This window comes from Ambystoma mexicanum, chromosome 7q, assembly GCF_040938575.1.
Source record: "Ambystoma mexicanum isolate Mex_15411 chromosome 7q, UKY_AmexF1_1, whole genome shotgun sequence".
NCBI lineage: Eukaryota > Metazoa > Chordata > Amphibia > Caudata > Ambystomatidae > Ambystoma > Ambystoma mexicanum.
Window position 1 is genome coordinate 854,782,056 of NC_090941.1, and position 21,786 is coordinate 854,803,841.

The window sequence follows — 21,786 nt, forward strand, 5'->3', positions numbered from 1 at the left end:
TTTCTCTTGTTACTTCAGCTACATCTTCATTCTTTAACCATTGGTATATCATTTCAATGCATCCTAGGTTCTTCTCTTCGTGACGTCACTTTACTCTGGCTTGATTTCACTTATAGCTCTTCTATGATCAGTGGTATATGCAGACATCCTTCCATGTTATCAGTGTGAGGGTACATTTGATATGGTTGTCTAAGTGCATAACATCTTTCATATTTTCAGTGCAGTATTGGAATGATACCTGGTGATATATGAGGTGGGGGGCAGACACTAGAGATGATGCATAGATATGCTTCTTGATATACCCCTTTCTGGTCCAGTCCTCGACCAACTCCTCAGTCTTCTTCACCTTTTCTTCACACTTTAGTTTCTTCGGAATCCATATCTTTGTCACCCCCCTTCAGGTCGCCTGCATTCTTTATATGCTCATCCATACTCCAGGTCATATGGCAACACTCCCCAGTTGGTAAATGGAATACCAATGTCCCACATAGTTCTTATGATCCTTAGGGTAATAAAACGTTGTTCCTGGGGCTGGCAAGGGACATCCTTTCAGGTGCTCATGGGTGGTGCTTTCAGTCTCTATGTGCTCAATAGTCTCAGTATTCACATTGAACATTATTTTCATCCCAATAGATTTCTTTGTTGTCTTCTTGCATTATCCAATGATTATTCTTATAAGACAGAATCCAAGCAGAATTAACACTAGTATTGCTCTGAGAAACTTGAGGGCATTTGCCAACCAGGTTGGAACCCGATGATACCAGGGACGAGAAGCAGCCATCCTCTTCAGTCTCATCTACGTCTTCCATCTTTGTATGCAAGGTCGACAGCATAGTTATTTCCTCTATCATGGTTCCATTTTCTCCATCATGGGCAGGTGTGTATGTGCAATAGGAAGGACAGATCCTGGTACACACCCTACCGTCCAGTGCTGCAATCAAGTCTGATACATACCTGTTCTGGAGTTTCATGAGTCTGATAGCCCTCAATGTTTGTAACAGCTCCCACTTGGTTATTTGTAACCACTTGACGTTCACTGGAGTCTGAATTCCTGGCATGAATCTTGCTGTAAATATCACTGCAGTTTTACTGAAAAGTGCATGTTCAGCTGGAATATCATCATAGGCTGCTATTGATTTTGCTGAGAAGTAGTTCTCTCTCTTCAACCAAAGGAGGTTAAGCGACCTCTTCTTTCTCTGGTGTGCATCCATCTTTTGAAAGTCCTCAATATGGAAAATCACTTTGGGGAATCACCAATGCAGGAACATGTATGACCACTACAGAGCATATTCCTCTGCAAGTTTTAGGCAGCTGCATAAAAGCTCTGGATCCACAGGCCCAATAATAGCCCATCAGCATGGTCGTTCCTCCATTCATTCCTGGTACATCAATTATTTGCTTACATTCTTTGTTTTCTCCAACTTTGGTCAGGCCTTTGTTTCTAAGGCATAATGTGATATTCTTCATGAGCAATATGGATACAGGTCCTGCTTCATTCTCAACCCATGTTAGTAATTTTGAATACTTGGCCCATGATTTCAAGCATTCATCATTCACTACTTGCACTGTCTGTACTGGTGCATGCTAGCATTCCGCATTCCCATCGTGCCTGGTTTCTACTCGTCCATATACTAATAGATGAGGTCTTTCCCAGCATCCTGGTAATCGTGGCGTCTCCCAATGCGTCTGGACAACTCGGTCTCTTATGATCGAAAATCCTTATCTGGTCTCCATTCATACCACTGAATGAGCACAAAAGCATTCTAGTTTTCCAATCGGTGTCCTTTTTCATTCTCTGTGTTTTTATGTTTTCATCTTCATATGGAAATGTCTTTCTCGACCTCCATCGTACGGTGGCCCATCATCCTTCAACTCGTCCTCTCGTCGTACAAGCTGCTAGATGACTGAGACACCTTTCGTCATGTACAGATATTTCTTTTACAATAAATGTTCTGGCTATGCTCATGGCATAAGGGATGAGAGCACACACATAGCAGCTTTCATCTGATGTTCTCCTCCCCACCTCCTTCATGTGCTGATACCACATGTTATTCTTTACGTGAGCTGAATTATTAAGGTACGTATTTATAGCCTCATGATCTTTCCCAGCATCCCTCTTGAGTCAGACAATTTGCCTGTAAATATCAGGGAAAATATCACTTGTGCTTTTGTTAGGGACAAAAATAGATGTCTCATTGCCCAACATTTATCTGCATTTATAATCATTATATGACAAGATGCCATAATAATAAGGAAGAAAAGACAAAATCATTGTACAGAATAAAGTTACCAAAAGTATTCCAAAAAGACTCATCGATCTTCTTGTTGGCCATATGTCTCTTATCACTTGACGAATTCCCATTTTGCAATTAAACATGCAATTTCTATCACTTTTAAAAGCCACACTTTTTATAATATGAATTGTAAATTGGTTGCAATGATATAGACTTGAAAACAATAATACAGTTTTTAGGATTTCCAAAGAATGTAACAGCATCAACGTCTCACTAGAGCTCGGTAAAACCAAAGGTCGTAGGTAAAAAACAGCATACAGAAATGTGTGCAACATTATTTTTATAGGTAACATAAAATGTCATGTGATTCAGTTATCTTGATCTTAGCTATCCTTTCTTTAAGGAGTCCATTTAGCAGATACCATTCGTCTGTGGGTGATGGACAGATGAAAACTTGTGCTTTATACCTAATAAAAATAGTGACCTATTCAAAAAGCTCATTTACAAAATGCGGCCCATTATCAGACTGCAGGACTTCACAGACATACCTCATCTAGGAAACACGTCATGTACGAGAATCTTGGCAGCACATGTGGCATCAGGGTGTGTACATGGGGCTGCCTCAATCCATCTGGAAAAGGGACATACTACCACCAACATATATCTATAATTGTTGCATGTTTGTAACATATCCACATAATCTATATGTAGATGTTGAAAAGGACTATTAGGTCTAGGGGTTGCTCTGCTCACTGTTCTCAAAGTGTGCCCTGCTCTGAATTTCTGGCACATAATGCAGTTCACAATACACTGTGCCTTGTGTTCTAATAGATTTGGCAAGAACCACTCTTCTATAATCAAGGCAGCAAGACTCTCTCTTGTTGTGTGCACGGAGTAGTGAAGCTGCTCCAGCGCACCTTCAATAATGCTAGAGGCATAACTGGCTTTCCATTGCTGTCCTGTCTGCATAAAGCCTCAGTGGGGACTAAAGAACACCCCTGTCTCTTCCATAGTCCTGTTCTTCTCTAACATTGGGGACTATCATCACAGAATGCAGTATAAGATGTGCAGTCATGTTCTTGATCCTCTTTGCCCACTGGTTCTGCTATGAATGTTGCTGGATACACTACTCTACATCTAAAAATTTTGATTGCTGAGTTCAAAATAAGTACCTCATATCCTGATGCTATATGTTTAGTCAAAGTACTTTTGGGCTTCTCTAAAATAGCAAGTAAAGAATGCTCGACAAATAGTCATTGAGCACCCCCTAGTAATACTTGCAGCTTTTTCAATCACGAAAGCAGTGGCAGCTAATGCTTGTTCACAATGATAACAACCTTTCATTACTGAGTCTAAAATACCACTATAACAAGCTAATGGTTTATGTCCATCTCCTAATGTCATTTTCTGTGTGAGGACTGATGTCATTACTTCTCAATTTGAGTGAGAGAAAAGCTAGAACTCTTCATTATAGTCTCGAATTCCTAACACAGGGGCTGTACAAATCACCCTTTTTAACTACTCAAATCCTCCAGTCATCTCATATGTCCATGTTACCATATTTTTGCCTACCAATGCTTCCTTAAGATATTTTAAAAGTGGTAAAATATATGTACTGTAATCAAAAACCCTGGTCCTGCAATAATAATTATATAGGCCTCAAAATTGTTCCATTTATATCACTCTCTCTCCGGTGTAGTAGTTTTCATGATTGCTGCTGCTCTCTCAGGTATCACTTTTCTACATTCTTAAGAGATTAGGTGTCCTATACACAAGACCTCTTCCTGGCAATATTGCAATTTCTCTTTGTCTTCTTTATATCCTTTATCTGCTAATATGGTCCTTAGTTGAACTGAGTCTTTTCTGCACTTTTCTTCCATCTCTCTGCACACTAATATATCATCAACAAATTAAATTATTGTGCTCTCAAGTTTTACGTTACCCAGGTCCATCGGGAGGACCTTATTAAGGATCAAGTGGGACTCGCAGTACCTTTGAGGCAATCTGGTGTGTTTCCAGTGCTGGTTTCTGTACGAAAAACGAGGTGAAATCCTGTGAGTCCTCATGAAAGGGAATTGAGAAAAAGGCGTCCTTTAAATCTATTACTGCAAAATACTTGCCTGTGGCTGGAATATTGCATAATATCATAGCTGGATTCGGAACCAGAGGAAACTCTGCTTCGACTATATTACTTAGGGGATGGAGATCCTGACTACATCTCCACGACCCCCCTGTTGATTTGTTCACTGGGTACACAGCTGTGTTACATGGGGATTCTGATGGTACCAATATTCCCTGCTGTACTAAAGCGGAAATGGTTTCAAATATACCTTCATCTGCTTCTCTGGACATGGGATACAGCTTTGCTCATGGCAGAATTGCATGTGGCTTGAGCTTAATTTTAAGTGCTGCTGCTCCACTCAGTAGGCCCACGTCATATGGGCTGTTGGTCCATAAGATGTTTGGCAGCTTTTCGAAATCTTCCTGCAAAAATTACGGTTTCTTTTTCATCAATGCCATTCTCTGCTGTATTTCCCTATTCTCAACTTTAATCCAATAAGTGAGACTTATGCACAATACTAATTCAGCATCTGAATAATCCTCTCTAAACACTTCTTCATCTGTCAAATCTGTTAGTCTGTATCCTTCACCAATAGATATTACTGCTGTCCATCCTCTTACCTCATCTGTCCCATGGACAACTACACTTTCCTCAATTACCACTGCCGCTTCTAGTTCTAAAGAAATAACCTGACCTTCTTCGTCATCCATAGGTATTTGTGGCCTAAACAAACATTCTTGAGGTATTCTCAACACTTTACCTACCAGTCTAGGAAGGCATGCCAACAAAATATTCACTTGATGCAAAAATACTTCTGGAACTAAAGGGACACCTCGTAATGCTTTACGGCCTGTAAATGCTAATATGAACACTCTTACATTATTATAATGTATCCCTATGGAGATTGGTAGTTAGTCAGTGAAATGAACTACGCGTATAGCCGCATAGAATCCCTGTGCATTCATGGCAATGCCAAATAATGGCTACTTCCCTCCTCAAACCTCCTGTATTCACATTCCATTGTGGCATTATTGCCTATTGTGTCTGTGCTTGCTGAGTCTGTACTTGCTGTATTTGCATAGGCACTTGCAGTGGTTGCCCTGTGGCAACTAAGCTGAAATTGAACTTTCTGTGCTTGCTGTATTTGCGGTGCACATGTCTGATTCTGCATGTGATCTTGGGAATAATATTCTTGTGGCTCTGTATTGTACTGTGGAGAATAGCCCATCCCCATTCTTGGAGATTGCCAGTTCTGCTGCATCCCCCACCTGCTTCCACAAGTTCAGGCCATATGTTCTATCCTCCCACAATTCCAGCATTGTTGCAGCTGTCCTCCATTAAATTCCTCCTTCTCCTTGAGGATTTTGAAATCTACCTTGACCTCCTCCAGATCCATTCCCTCTACCTCATGGCCAACAATTATAACTATTTTGATCTATAGGATACCCTATATTGCTTGGCTGCGCTGGCTGTACTTCTCGTGTTTCCACACTTTCACCACTTGTAATACTGTTCCTTCTATGGCGAACTTTGACAATTTCTTCGGAACCAACTTTGCCTCTTCCTGCTTTCTGCTCTCTAACTTCTTTTTATTTTATTTTTATTTATTTAACTTTATATAGCATGCAAACAGCCTTTTGGCATTGAGGCGCTGTTACATGTGATGAGCTTAGTTACATGTGGCATCTGGATGGTGTTTGATAAACGCAAACTTAATACAGGCATTGCAAATAATACAATCAGTCATATCAATAGCATTTTATACAGATAGCATAGAGTCAGGGTTATATGAAGAGCCGAGTCTTGACAGCTTTGCAGAAGGCTATGTGGGAGTTCTCATCTCTTAGGTATGGTGGGAGGCCATTCCAATGCAACACTGCTAGGTAGGGGAAGCTTGCTCCACCTGCTCTAACTCACTTGATTTTGGGTACTGTAATCATGTTAGAGTAAGGAGTTCTAGTTGGCCTGGAGGATGCAGCTCTGTGTTTTCTTTGGGACAGGTAGGGGGGGCAACTTTTCCATGTTTTTTACTGACGTGCCCAAACAAAGGCCATTACAGTAGTCAAGTATTGACCCGGTTATGGTCCTGGCAATGGTAAGGCAATTGTCCTTGGATTTTCTTTGCTTGTAATAATTGACAATGATGTATAATAGTCAACTGTATTTTTGGCCATGGCTTTGCTTCCTTCCCTGCACAAGCAAGGTAGGGGGGGCACTGGGAGACCCCCTCTAACGGCCTATATCCTAGGAAAGTCTCAACTAGATTCTTTAGCTCACAATCCATTTCACAGAAGAGACATTTCCATTACATATCAGTCTTTGTCCTGCCCAAGGGCAGTCCACCACCAAAATGCCAGGCAATTCTCTTCTGAACAAGAGCACCATCAGCAACCCCAGCCACGTAAGTGATGTGGAGCTGTGCCTCTCTAAGAACAGTGAGCAAGGGGTCCACATCTGGATTACCCTAGTATCTTAGGGTGAAAACCCAAAGCTACTTAATATGCACAAACAAGCAGGGTCCTGGGAGTCCCTCTCTACCAGCCTATATCCCGGGAGAGTCTCAACCAGATTCTTTAGTTCACTATCCCTTTGACACACAAGACATTTCCATTACATATCAGTCTTTGTCCTGCCCAAGGGCAGTCCAACACCGAAATGCCAGGCAATTCTCTTCTGAACAAGAGTACGAACAGCAACCCCAGCCACATGTTTCGGCCTGGTTGGGCCTAGTCAGTGAGGCCCTACCTGTTTCTACATTTACCATTGCACTGGCTTGGGCAGGCCCTGACACAAAATATATTAAAATAAGGGTACCGTTTTATCCCATGGTTCTCTCATCTCAAGATGCCAACATTCTTGAATCTCTTGAAGAAAGGCAGCGGGATCTTCATCCTCACCCATTTTCCTTGTCATAATAGCACCCATGTCTGATGTGTTAGGATATTGTACTCTAAGCTACCTCCATATGTCTGCTCTGCAATTATTAAATGGCGCTCCATAGTGTGTCGTATTTTGCGCTGTGATTCTCGCATACCCTGCTCATCTCCAAATGTCATCAGCTCTCTCCCCTAGAATAGCTGCTGGCAGGCCTTTTATGTCGCCCACTGCTAACGTCATTCCTGCTGTCATCCTTTCTAACTAATAAATCAATTTTGCTGCACCTGCAGTCTAACTAGGTAATTTACATTTCAAATTATATTTTTCCATTTGTGGCCACTGAATATATTTTGGTCATCCTCCCCCTTTCTCTAATACTGTTAATTGTGTAAATCTTGGTCCACAATCGTACCCACCTACACTTCTTGTCTTCCAGGTGGGGCATGTTTCGCCCATTCGTCCTTATTCTGGCAACAACATTAATCTGCTTACATAGTGTGGGGTGCAAATTCAACCCCAGAAGAACAAGAACCAACAGGCCAAGTAAGGCCTAACATGTGAGATTTAAACTGGCTGATCTTAAAGTCCTACACTGGAATGTGTAAGCCAGCTTCAAACTCATAGTATATAACTGAGGCCTAGTGCATGCAAAAGTGGCCCTTACTGAAGTGAAATTGTGAAAGAAATGGAAAGGTACATTACTGAATGTGCACAATGGCCCCCCAAGTCATGTGTGTATGCAAATGCTGACTTGATGTAAAATAGAAAAGGCACAGTATGAAATAAATAAAAAACCTACTTTCCACCATGCAAAGTGGCATTATGTAAATTGGATAGCCCCCCTTTCTTTTAAAGTGAACACTGCACATACTAAAAAGAAATGCATTGGTGAATCATTCAGAATTAACAGTTTTGTTCTTTCAACTGTCAGATTTCACAAATAGTTACTCTTGGACAAAGGGACTAAGATGCAAGGTATAGAAAGGTTACATGGACAATAATGCTAGTGATTTAAAATGCTATTTCTTTGATATTGTACATGTGGCTTTGCTTTGCAGCTTCCCCACTGAACTGTGAGATGGACTGGGTTATCTGTTTATGACCACCGGAGACCTTTGGCTGATGCATACAAGGAATGTGCTCTGTTTTCAGTTAAATGCAAAGAAATATAACATTTGTAGATCATTTCAGCAGTGGAGTCAGATAAGCAAAATACAAGCAGGACATCTCAAACTGTTTTATGGCACCATAAACTTTGCTTGGGTTCAAAGAGACCTTTTAAGCCACTTAATGGCAGGGCTAGAATAACATTGAGAGAAGCACAGACCATGTCACATGACTTTTAAGAAACAAAACGTACTGAGCTTGCTGGATGTGAAACCAAAGATTTCCATAATTAAGTTATTTTTATTGATTCACATTGGACTTATTTTTTCTTAATAAAAATAGAACCATATGGTACCCTGAGCTCATCCAGGCCTCAGAAGAACACAAAAAGCACATCAGGTCTATGTACATATCAACTTTATGTAAGGTGTGGAATTGGAGCTTCAGAAAAAAATATGATTGTGGAATTCCTGTAAATGATAGAAATCCGAAAGTCAGGGATTACGTAAAATGAATGTTTGTTGGGAGAAGGTTTGTATTCATAACTGTTTGGGTACATGAATGAACTGCAAAAAATTATAGCTTGTCCCTGGAAGGTCATGCTGTGATCAAACTAGTGTCCCCAGGACCGGCATAAATTGCTGAATTGGAAATATATATTTTATGGTGGTTATCTGAAAATTGAAGGAAGTTGCCATGTAGTGACTTTCTGAGAGACAAAAAAGCAACTTTAAATGTCATCTGTTTCTCTCCTCCCCTCACTATCGATAATCTAGACCTCCTCTTGCCCTATTGGCTGGCAGAGGTCAGAGTTTGGGAGGGAGAGGAAAATAAGACAGACACTTGCACACTTGCTGGAGTTTGCTGAACTCTTTGGGCTGGAGAATTTCACTTGAAAGATTCTAGGAATAGCCATCTGATAGAGGTCTGTGACTGGTGGGAATTTGCTGTGAATAGAGGCCTGAGGTGTGAGCTGACTCCTACCTGTTCCCAAAAGAAGGTCCTAAAACCTGGCTGACCTCCGGAGCTAATAACAGATCTCCCATGTAAGTAGATATATGCCTATTGTATTGTTTATTTATTTATAGAGCACACCAGGCCGTCAGGCATCTGGGTGCTTGCAAGAATTTGGTTACAGTACAGAGAGGTAAAGCATACAGGTTAAAAGCAATATACATGATGAAATAACATACATGAAAAAGGCAGTACAGAGATCATTTACAATGTTATAATAAAGTATGAATATACAGAGTAGGTCCAGTAATATACATTTATACAGATCGTGGGTGAAGGTGTCGCACATCACAGGAGTGTAGCCATTGTTTGATGCTGGATTCAAATGAGTGAGGGGAAGGTGATGCTCTTGGGGTATCCGGTATTGAATTCCAAAGTTGTGCTGCCAATACTGGGAAGCTGGAACCTTCCCTCTTTTTGAGTTTAAAGTTAGGGATTCTGATACTATTGGAATGTGCCTTTCCAATAGGACATTCAGAAGTATGTTTAATGAATCTTTCAGTCAGGTATATAGGTGCTTTGTTGTTTAGGTATTTATATGTCATATTTAGTTTCTTAAACTTAATTCTGTCTTTAATAGATAGCCAATTAGTAGATCGTATTTGGTCAGAAACGTGCTGACTTTTGAGGATGCCAAGAGCAGTTCTCAAGGCATTGTTCTGGAGGGTTTGGAGTTGTTGGTATTGTATTTACTGGTCCCTAAGTAAAGTGCATTACAGTAATCCAATTTGGATAGAATTGGTGCCTGTGCAATCGTGGTACAGCTTTTGGTTGTCAGAAATGGTTTACATGCATAAATTCATATGCACGTGTAGCTGGTTGCAGAGGCTGTGGTGTTTATTTTCTTGATAAGGTTGAGGGCGGAATCTAAGTAGAAAACTAGAGTTTTTACTTCTTTGGCGACTTTAATCTTAATGTCGTCAGTAGTTATGGCTTTGTAAAGGTGAGGGAGTTTGTTCAGTCTAGTGGTGGACCCAATGATAAGGAGTTTGGTTTTTTCATCATTTTGTTTATAAGAGCTACAACTTATCGTAGCCTCCCTGGATAGGGATAAGGATCTGGGTGTGGTCAGCATAATTAGTATATGAGACACCCAGATTATCAAGTATTTCAAAGAGCAGCTTTGTAAAGATATTATACAAAGTGGGGGAGACACATGATCCCTGAGGTACACAGCAGGTGATCGGTGCAGGGTCGGCTGATGAGGAGGGCGAAAAGACTCTTATAGTTCTGGTGTCTAAGAAAGAGTTTATCCAAGCTGTGGCTTCTTTGGAGAAGTTGTCAGCTGATTAGAGGTGATTACATAACACTTTATGGTCAACCAAATCAAAAGCAGCTGATAGGCCTAGGAGAAGAAGAATGGATTTTTCACCTTTGCCTTTTCGGTCATCCATTTGGTTTTTGAGATCGAGGAGGGCAGTCTCTGTTCCATGTCTAGGCCTGAAGTCGTATTGTCAGTGCCTAAAAGGTTATTGAGCACCAGATAGGATTGACTCTGGAGGTAGGCGGCTCTATCTACAATTTTAATGAGGAACGGTACTGTCGTAATAGGCCTGTAATTGGTCGGGATGCTAGGCTCCAAGTTTGTTTTTTTTAGGAGGGGTAGTACCCAAGCATGCTTGAGGTTGGTGGGGACGGAGCAAGATTTAAAGGATGAATTGATGAAAGTGTTGACGAGAGGAGCTAGTTCGTTAGCCACTTCTTTAATGATAGGTGCTAGACAGGTATCACCAAGACACCGGGAGGGTTTGAGGGAGGTGATGATGGATTCAGTCTCAAAAGTTGATACTGACCTAAATTTGAATTGGTTAGGTGGTTTAATTTGGTTGTGAGCAAGTTCTTGCAGGATGGCTTCTGGAGTGGCAAGAGCAAACTTGTGGAGGGTAGTTTTTTTGGCTGATATTTTGTTTTGGAGCATAGCAATTTTGTTACAAAGGGTGTTTTGTATCTTCGTGCACCACATTTTATCTTTAGTGAATAAACCGATAGGCATAATTGGGGATTCTAATTCTCTTAGTATAGAGAATATTTCCCTAGAATTATAGTTGGCTTTTTTGATTCTTTCATTGAATGTCTCTTTTTTAGTTTGTATGATTTATTTTTTGTATCTGTCGGCGAGGGAGGGAGAGATGATTTTTGTTCTGAGTCGATGAGTTCTTTTTCCAACTCGTCTCAGCCTGTCTTTTTTCTTTGCTGAGGGTTTTTAGGCTAAGGATGAACCTTGTATTGAAGTGAGCCAACAATTTTTCTTTACTCAATTTCAGTGGAGCGATAGCGTCTATAGCTGAGTTGATGGTGTTATTATACAGATCAACCAGTTTTGAAGGGTCAGTTGGGAGATAGGTAGTGTTGGTAATAGGGTTGATCAATGGTAACAGGTTTGTGGCAGTAATGTTCTTTTTACATCTCATAAGGGTTGGAGGAGCCATAGGTTTAGTTACATTGGTTTGAGGGATGTCATGGATGTTGAATAGGATCAGGTAGTGGTCGGTCCATACGCAGGGTTCAGTGGCTGTGATACATGAAGTACAATTAATATCTGCGACCCAGTCCAAGGTGCGACCTTTGGAATGAGTAGGCCCAGTGTTTCTGATAGTAAGGTCAGCTTCAGCAATGGTGTTTGTGAAGATGGTGGCATTAGGGTATTTGGGGTCATTAAGGCCCAAGTTGAAGTCACTGAGTAAAATGATTTGGGGGCCAGGTTTAACGTTGGTGTTTAGAAGATATGTTGTTTCTTCTTCAAATGTTCCCAGTGGGCCAGGTGGTCTGTAGATCACATGAATTGTGATGGTACGTGAAGGGGATATCCCCAATTTGACTGAGAGTAACTGAACTGACGGGAATGTCATGGGATCTATCTCTTTGCAAGACCAGCTGCTTTGTGGAGCCATGTCTCAGTGACAACTAGGAAGTCTAGTTGGTTACCTGAGATGATGTCGGCAATTTCTGTGGCATGGGCCACAAGGGACCTAGCACTGATAAGGGCTCCCTTGATTTTATAATTTTCCTTAGTTATGTTCTTAGATGTGCCTTTACTGGTAAGGACTGAGGCCTGAGAGGAGCTAGGTATGCTGGTCCGTGATTTAGGGGTAAAGGTAGGTTCAATTTTAGGTGGAATATGTGATAGCTGTTTGGGTGGTGTTTGGGTATGCGCATTTGGGTAAGTGGTTGGCGGCTTAGTCAATCTAGAACCTAGTATGTGGGTTTAATTAAGTTAGATAGGGGTAGTGGTCTTCTTATAGATGGTAGGTTGGCCGTCCTACTACAGATAGATGCCATAGTGGTTAGGGCAAGGACAGATGTTAGTGTAAGGATGCACATAGTGTAGGTGGACGTTGTAGACATAGGACAAGTCATAACTAGGCTATACAATGTGGACACAGTGGTAGATCATGCAGTATGGTATAGGTATGATGCACAGTCTACAATATATGTACAATATTAGCAAGATCAAGCAGTATGGTGTAGTTATACTGCATGGTCTACAATATAGGTACAGTAATAGCAAGATCAAGCAGTATGGTGTAGGTATAATGCACAGTCTACAATATAGGTACAGTAATAGCAAGATCGTGGAGTGTGGTCGGGGTATGGTGTACAGTCTAACATATAGGTGCAGTAATAGCAGGAGCAGAATAATGCTGAGCCGTGGACTGGTAGGTTCAATTTATATAATCCTTGGATAGATCAGTATCAGTGCAGTACATATGCCTAGATAATCATGTTTGTCGGGTGATGATTACCAATAGGATGTAGTTGTTGTGTCGGCATCAAGTGTTCCCACTACTGGGTAAACATTTCTGACATGTGTGGGCAAAGGGTGACCAAAACGAGAGAGGCCTGGCGTGTGTTGTCACATAAGGATAATGGCTTGTTTATATGGTGTGAGCCCATATTCCCCGGGAGGATAGCTCAGCAGCAACGTGCACGCCTTGGAAACAAGACGACAAGAAGCAGCACAGGTTTCGCACTTAGAAACCTGTGGGTATGAAGCTTGTTATAAATACGCAAGTAGGACATATTCCCGTAACAGCGCCTCGATGCCCCCGGGCTGTGTGACTGCTATAAAAAGGCAAATTAAATAAAAAGAATAAAAAATAGATATTAGTAACACAGAAACAAAACAACATTATGCCAGATTATGATCACAGTTATACAATAATTACAGTAATGAAGGTGTAAATGCCATGGGCCGGTATAGCCCGGTGGGCGGTAGCTCAATGTAATGGCATGTATAGGAGTGGCCACTACCATATAGATAAGGAAGTGAAGGAGGCCATAGAACACACAGGATATTGAAACATTTGATTAAAGCATAGTTATCTCAGAGTCCGGAAGTACAGACTAAGGGTGTACTTCCAATACTTTGTCTCTTACTGCGTGAGGAGCGTCAGATGCCAGGCAAGAGATTTTAGTAATACAGCGGGTACAGGAAGCAGGTGTAACTCAGAGTGGGGCGTAGAACGAAGTACTTTGCAGCAGTGACTTTAAGATCTTACCGCACTCGGCAGGGTGGGTCCATCAATCGTGTCAGGGATACATCGGCGCATAAGGCCAGTCATCCAGTAGATTGAGAGGGCGGGGGATGTATGACAACACATGGATTACGTGTGTGGAGGATTCGCTTGGGTTTGCCAGGAGGACTGGCCTGTACTCCTGGACGACACTGGACATGCACAGGACAGGTAGAAGTCCTTAGAGCGTGGTCCTTTAGGCGGTGGGGCGGTTTACGCCTTGCCAGCCTAGGATTGGCTCAGATAAAGGAGCCGGTGGCCATTCAGGTGAAGTAGCCAAAAGAGATGAAGGGCTACCGATGAGATTCAGACGAACAAAGGGGTTACGGTCATCTTAATCAGGCCCACGCCTCATGGGGAACAATGGTGGCCTATGCACAGAGGCCCACAGGCAGGTGAAATCATTTGCAAATAGTAGAGAAGGCAATCCAATTGTAACACAGCATGAAAGCTGCAATTGCTGCATAATCTGCTTAATATTAAGAGATTAGTATATCTGTGGTTGGAATAGCCGTAATGTAGCCCATAGGGTTACCTGAAAGCATGACGCTGCTGTAGAGTGGGGGCCACTGCTCCTGCAGTGGAGTGGAGCTCCTGCTCCTTTGGGACTCGATGGCAGATGCTATTGAATGTGTGGGGAAACTACCTGCCTTAATCCTTTCCCTTAATTGTGGGTGGGCCAAAACTGTGTAGAGCCTTAGCCTATGTGATTGACAATAATGAATGAATTCCCCTATATAAAAGATCACAAGATTATTTTTGTTAAAATTCAAAATAATCAAATCTCATTCCCAGTGTGCTATAACCACTATAGCCTATAAAGTTATTGGTTTCCCTATTTTCCTGTAACCCCTGACTTCCTTACAGAAGAGTGATGTCCCTGTCCCAAAACAAAAATCCCAGAACCCTGCCTCTTATTTGAAAGTGCTGTGTTCCAAAATACATGTTCCCATTGGTTCCATTTCCCAAAACCATGCTTTCATCATAAAAAGCCAAACTAAATTCCCAATATATTCCCACTCCCAAAACATTGCCTTTATACCAAGGGGTGTCACAACTAACTGATAAAATATACAAGTGTCTCTAGGAGTACACACCTATATTTGTAGATACCAGAAAATGTATAGCATGAATTCATGTGAATGTATAGAGAGTCATACTAATTCTGGGGGCAGGAGGATTACCACAGCCCTGGCACATTTAACTGATGCATGGGTTGGTTGCTGGGAGAAAAGATTATTTTGATGTCCCTCTCCTGGGAGTGGACAAGTGACATTCATAGCAGAAAGGTTTGAGGCTGATTTGTGGTAAAGAATGAACAAAGGTGCTGATTTTAAATGACTGTGTATTTTCAAGGTTTCCAATGTGTTCATATGCAATGTGCACTGTGATTTAAAAGTAAACTTGTATTCATTGAAAGTGAAATAGCTGGGGGCTGATCTCTGTCTTCAGCTGGTTCCTCCCTTTGTAACAGCCTCCCGGCCACCTTGAAACCTGAGGAGAACCATCTCCTGTTCCGGAAGCACCTCAAGACCTTCCTCTTCGCTTCTGCCTTTGCCCCTCTTCTCTCTGCTAATCTGTTTTCTCTCTCGGCACCGTGCATCTGGCCACCCTCTGTCCTTTGGGCCCAGGTACCTGCTCTCTCTGCCTCCCTCCTGCACTGCCTCCGGGCCACCCCTTGCACTGGGATCTGTATCTGTACCCATACAGCCCCCCATTCTTCTTCTGCACTTATCAGATATACCCTATCTGACGAATCATGCACTTGCCGGCTGCACTACCACTTTTCACTGCATTTATTTATTGCACTTATTATGTATTATGTTCTCTCCTCTGTTCCACACTTTCCACTTCTCCCCCTTCCATGCACTTTCCGCTTCTCCCTTTTCCTTGCACTTGTGCATTCTTAAGTCACTGGGCCTAGTAAGATCATTGTTTTTGTTCACTGTTGTTCCCCTCCCTTTGCTTGGTTGCACTCTGAAACACTATCAAATGTTATTCAGATATAATAGCTAGTGAATGATAAGAAGTATTTAGATATGTGCTGAGGTTATCGTGTTGTGCCACAGGGTTGGTGGCTTGTGCCACAGTTGTGTAGCTGTTATTAACTCTGTGATTTAAGTACATAAGTTCTTCTTTACACCGGCCTGTTTCCTGGCCTATTGGTGGCACAGGCGGAGGAAACTGAGTGGTATTATACAGGTCGAGAATTGACGCAAATAAGAATCGGTTTGGCGGCTTGTGGAGAGACACCTTGATTGGCGAGGGAAGGAACTTCCCAAGTTGAAGGTAGCTAGTTGTCCAATACATTGTTACAAAAGCGGGGCTTGTGCTGGGATATGACTTGTAATGTTCGACCTGTGACATTTCCATGGGCAGCAGACTATTCATTCTGGTGTAATTGCATTACAGTGGATAAAAAGTTGTGTTTTCATTGTTAAGGTGCTGCTCAGACTTGAACCCTGGGTTCCAGGGAGGTGTATAAAAGATTGAACAGTACTGATTTGCAATTGACATGTGGGTGGAAATTAAGCAGGAACAGGGTGAGAGTTTTCCCCTGCATAGAGAAAATGTATAAGGTTGCAGAGCACATTTGAAAATGAGCACCATTGAAGTTTGAGATGCCAGGAAGCACCTTCTATCCAAATTATTCCCTAGAGCGGAATCGAAGGATGAAGAACATGAAACTTGGTAAATAAGAATAATTCACAATGTTACCTCTGTAAACGCAGACATTTGGCATGATAATGGTCTATTATATCAAGCTCTAACAGTCTTTTATATGACACAAACTACTTGTGACAAGCAGACTAAATGGCTCAGCTCACAGCTTATATGTACTTTCACTAACAGTGCAAGAACAATTCCAGAATAGTGTTGTCTCTGTACAGAACCAAACTGAGCTTTTGAATGAGGCCCAGCAAGAACGCAAGCAGTTAGGAGAGAAATCACAACAGGGAGACATTTTAGAATTAAAATAAGAAAGCCTCATTGAACAACACAAAAATGAATTAAAACACAGCAACAAGAGAGCACAGAGTGTGAAATGCATTTTTCTGCACTGCAAGATGAGCATAAGTATGTTGAAAATCTGAGCACACTGCAACACAAGCTATTTGATCAGGTTGCTCATAATAGTCTCTTGTTGGAAGATATTATGGCCTTCCAATTCCCAATAAAGCAATTGAAAAACTGAAAATAGTCAGTTAATTTTAAAAGGGATTGTGTCCTAAAGTGATTTTGATCAGATCCACCAAGATATGAACACCTTTAAACAACATAAAAAGCAGTTGAGGAATGAGAAAGATCTGTTAAACCAAGAGAATAGTGTCCTGTCTCAAGATGTGCATCAGTTAGAGATGGGTGCAGAGAAGAATGAGTTCTCATCTCAGGAACTGACTGGCATTAGGTGAAAAAATGCAGAATGAATGGAGCATCTGAGCCAAGCAGAGACTGACCTATTGCCAGCAGCACAGTGCAGAAAAGCGCAAGAGGAAGAGATTAGTCTTTTGAAAATAAAACATTCTGAATATGCACGCACAATGCAGGCCACACAAAATGAAAATTAGCCCAATCATGATTAAATCATGGAATTAAAAGATTGATTGATGGCTCAAAGTAAAGTGCTCGAAGTCAATCAAGCACTTGTGCCAGAATTAAAAACTCTGGTCTCTGCATCCGAGCAAGAGATAGGGACCGCGAAAAACAGGTGTGAAAGGTTGGCAGATGAAGTAGAAAGATATAAACAGGCTTTGAGGCACCCTGACAGTCAGGGTATTGAAAAGTGCCCTCCAATCAAGGAGCAGTGACCTCTCTACAAGGGACCTCACGCCAGTTAACCACCACTTCATATATCCAAGCTGACCTCACGCATGTCACTTACCAAGAACAGGGAACCATGAGGCAGATTGACCTCCCAGGCCTAGTCAAACTGATACAGAAGGTCAGTCTTTAATAGATATTGCTGAATATTCATCTCTACAATGCAGAAGGGAATGTGGCCAGACCAGTGTGTCCTGGGAAATCAAAATTACTGCAGTGAGTGCTTTTGGCCGTGAAGACTCCTGTGATGAGAAGATCAGGGAATTGGAGTGGCAGAAAATGAACTTACAAAGGGACCATTTAGTGTGCGGTGTAGAGAAGGAAGATCCAAAGCTTCGGCCTAGGAAGAGTATTCTGAAAACCTCTGCACATTCAGGGGATGGGGAGATTTCCTCACCATTCCTGGAAGGGGGGTTGAAGAGTATGATACTATCCTGCGCTAGAGAGTGACCGCAGGGGAAGTGATCTAGAGAATCCATACCAACACAGGAGAGAGAAGTCCAGACCCCAGAATTCTGGGTGGCTTTCCCGTTCTCATAAAGGTAGGGAGTGCCTAGAGGACAGGTAATGGACCACAAACAGTAGCAGCTCTGAGTCCGAAGGCAAGGGACTCAGGTGCAGCGGAAAAGGAAGGCTGCCCAACAGAAAAAAGATTTTTCAAAGACCCAATCAGACCTGACAGACCAAGGCCATAAAGAGCTTCTTAACTCCCTAGCATACAAATGCACACTATTCAGTATGGGAGCACTTATAGCTTTATGAGCAAATGAAGACATAATTTGGAATTAAAAATTATGTAAATTGTATGAAGTTTGTCAAATGGACATTCTCCCCCGAATACTCCAGCTTCTTTGCATGGCTGGCCATATTGAAACATTTTTGTACCCATCAGAACCTACAGGAGGCACGCAAGGTTACATATAACCTGCAGTGTGGGGAAGACCAGGTACCTCAGGAATTTGTGCAGGATTTTAAACGAGCATTTTCGCTGACTTCCCAACGCGTGAACACCAGTAGTAGAGTTGTAGCCACCTACTTCCACGCACTCCCTAAATATATCATGACTCAATTGGTACGAAACTTCCATGAGCATAGGACATTGAATTGGGTTATTGAAGAGGCCACCAGGATCTATGAGGTCCAAAAGCCCACTGAAAGTTAAAATAATTCCAAAACCCCTAAAATATCGAACACGCCTTCTGCTGCGAAGGTGGCAGAGGTGAAAAATACCCATTCATTGGACTTGGAGAGGGGGGGCTAAAAATACTCCTTCTGCCAACAAACAGAATGAAAGGCAGAGAAGACCCTCGGACCCGGCCCAATCAAATGGGAGTCAGGCGGGATACCAGACAAATGACCCTTCACACCCTGCCACATATGTAATGTACAAATGTATAAAACCCATACCAGGGTATGTATATTCTCCCTTGGCACAAAGAGGTTGGTGGGGGGGTTCAATCAGGTAAGTACCACACGGGAAACTTCCCTCCAAGCTTCCCACTGGAGAGAAGTATTACTCCAGCTCCCAACCTGAACTTTTTCTCCAGGTACCCCCGAGACAGAATTACCAGAATAATCCTCTCTCTCCCCGCTTCCAGGACAATAGATCCCAGAACCTGGGAGAAGGGAGACTTCTGATAGAACATATGGGGAAACTTCCAATACCCAATCTACTCCGGGAGAAGGGATAGCTACCCTTTCCGGGAGCAGCAGAGGTATGACCAGAGACCTCCTTACAACTCAGAAAAGTTTCCCAACTGGAGTGACAGGTCCAGCAACTGATCAACGATTTGGGATGCATGGTAAGGGCTCAGCCAAACCCCTAACTGGAACCTGCTGCTCAGAACAAACGAACACCTAGGTCTGATGCCTGAAGGAAAATTCCGAAAACCAACAGGTTCCTGAGGAGGTGCCCGGGAGGAAGCTTCATTTCCTACCAGACCAAAACCCCTCGAAACCTCAGCCTCAATATGAATCGTCTACCCTTCAAAAGCTGGAACCTAAAGAACGGCAAAAGAGAAGCCACTTTGTGGAGGAACTCTGGATCATTCCCTTTGAAGGAGAAGAATCTCTGGAGGATTCATGTAAGAAAATATTTTTTTTCAGGGACGGAGGGATCCCTCCCAAAGAAAAATGGGTCCCAAATGACCCTGATTTTGACTGGGTAAGTATGAAGACTGACCCAGGGCAAGACATTCGTATGCCCCAACAATGTGATCCAGACAATACTGGAATAACACAGGTATCCTCCCCCAGATAGGTTCTTGGACTGTGTGTCCAGGAAAAGGGGACTCCCCAAATCTATCTGTTTCTGGCTGCAAAATCTTTTTTACAGATTCCCACACTCTGACACAGAAAACTGCCCAGGTCGAGTTCAATATAAAAAAGTTGACAGCCGAGCTGGCACATAATGCCCTCTTGAGGAGAAAGAAGGGAAGGTTTTATGCTACGGCAAGGTACAGGGTCAGTGTGCATTATCTGAGCTGGTGGATACTGGATCCCAAGCCACCCTCCTTTCCAAAAAGCCCTTCGACCAACTAAATTCAGGAAGAGGGGAGAGTCACCAAAATCCATTCAGACCTCTTCCTGGACAACTCCAAAACTTTGATGGGAATGATATTTCCGTCGAAGGGACTTCAGATCTGGAAATAAAATTGAGTGACATAGGGTGAAACACCCAGTGATATTCTTGACTACAAAGGGCACACCTTTTCTACTGGGCAATTACCTCCTTTGGGGTTATCACCCCTGATTGACTGTGTGAACAAGATCCTCTGGACACAGACTAACCGGCCGATCAAACTAAAACAAAGCACAAATTATGTGAGTTTAAATGGCACATACCATTTGATTGAACAGCGTTCCGAGGAAGTGGAATTTCATTTCAAGAGCAATCAGGTGCCAGACATCACGTCATCTCTGTAGAAGAACAAACTGGTGATGGGATCAATTCTTGAAAATCGACCTTCCTCCCAGTTTTAAGTGGCATTCCACACTGGAAGGGAATACTCTGAACTTTTATACTAGTCAAAAATCTGAAGAAAACCTGAGTCCCATAAGAAGGGACAATGAAAAATCAACTCAAAGTCTGACCAACATTCAGAGAAAGGGTGAGCAGTTGTTTTTCCCCATTCAGATAAATGAGCGGGAAGAGCCTGTTCTCGCCAGAGTATGCCTGAATAATGGAAGATGCATAATCAGCAAAGCATTATTCAGGAAACTCCCAAAAGATCAGACCTTGCAGGTGTATGCAAAACATTTCAATGTGGATCTGATTAATTATAAAGCCTGGTCACGATTGGTGGGGTAACCCCATGGTCTTTGACAACACTGAAAAAGCATTCCAGTCAGCTCAATTGCTGCCTTATGCGGTTGAAGTTCAATTTAGAGAAGAGGTCACCATCCCAGGACAGGTACAGCAATTTATGATTCCCCTCAAAATTAAGCAAGGACAGCTCCTCAAGAATCAGGACGCCTTTGTAAACTTGAATTACCATCTCCAACAACAAGGTGTATTTACATCCAACACCCCTTGTCGACCTAGACCATGACACCATTTGAATATTGGTAGATAACAACAACACACAAAGTATTACTTTGGACGCAAACACCTTTATTAGAAAGGTGGCTGATGCCCAGCATTATTCTATTGATTTAGGAAATTAAATCATTGGAACAATCCCAAATGACTGCTTCAACATTATTGACGGTATTCCTACAGAGACCACAGAAGATTTTCACCAGCCAAGGGGAGAATTTCTTGGTGTACTCTTCCTGCCCTTATGATGTGAAAAGGGTGACCTGTGACATCAGGAAGGATGAGGTAGGATTCCAAGTCAACAATGACTCCCTCGCTTCCCTGGAACCTTCAGTCCAGATCAACACCATAACAAGAGATCTCTCCACCCAAATGGAGGATACAGGCAAAGTTGCCAAGCCCGAGGTTTTCCCACACTTCAAGCAGATGGTCAAAGAACGGATCAATCTTGCTGATGTCTGTGAGACCGAGGAGCAAAGACAAAAGCTAAAAACAGGTGTACCTTAACTTCAAGGATATCTTTGCAGTGGACTCAAAGGACAGTGGATGCACAGATATACATTCAACCACCATACTCATGGCCCCCTAGATGGCTCCAGTATCTATGAAACAATACCG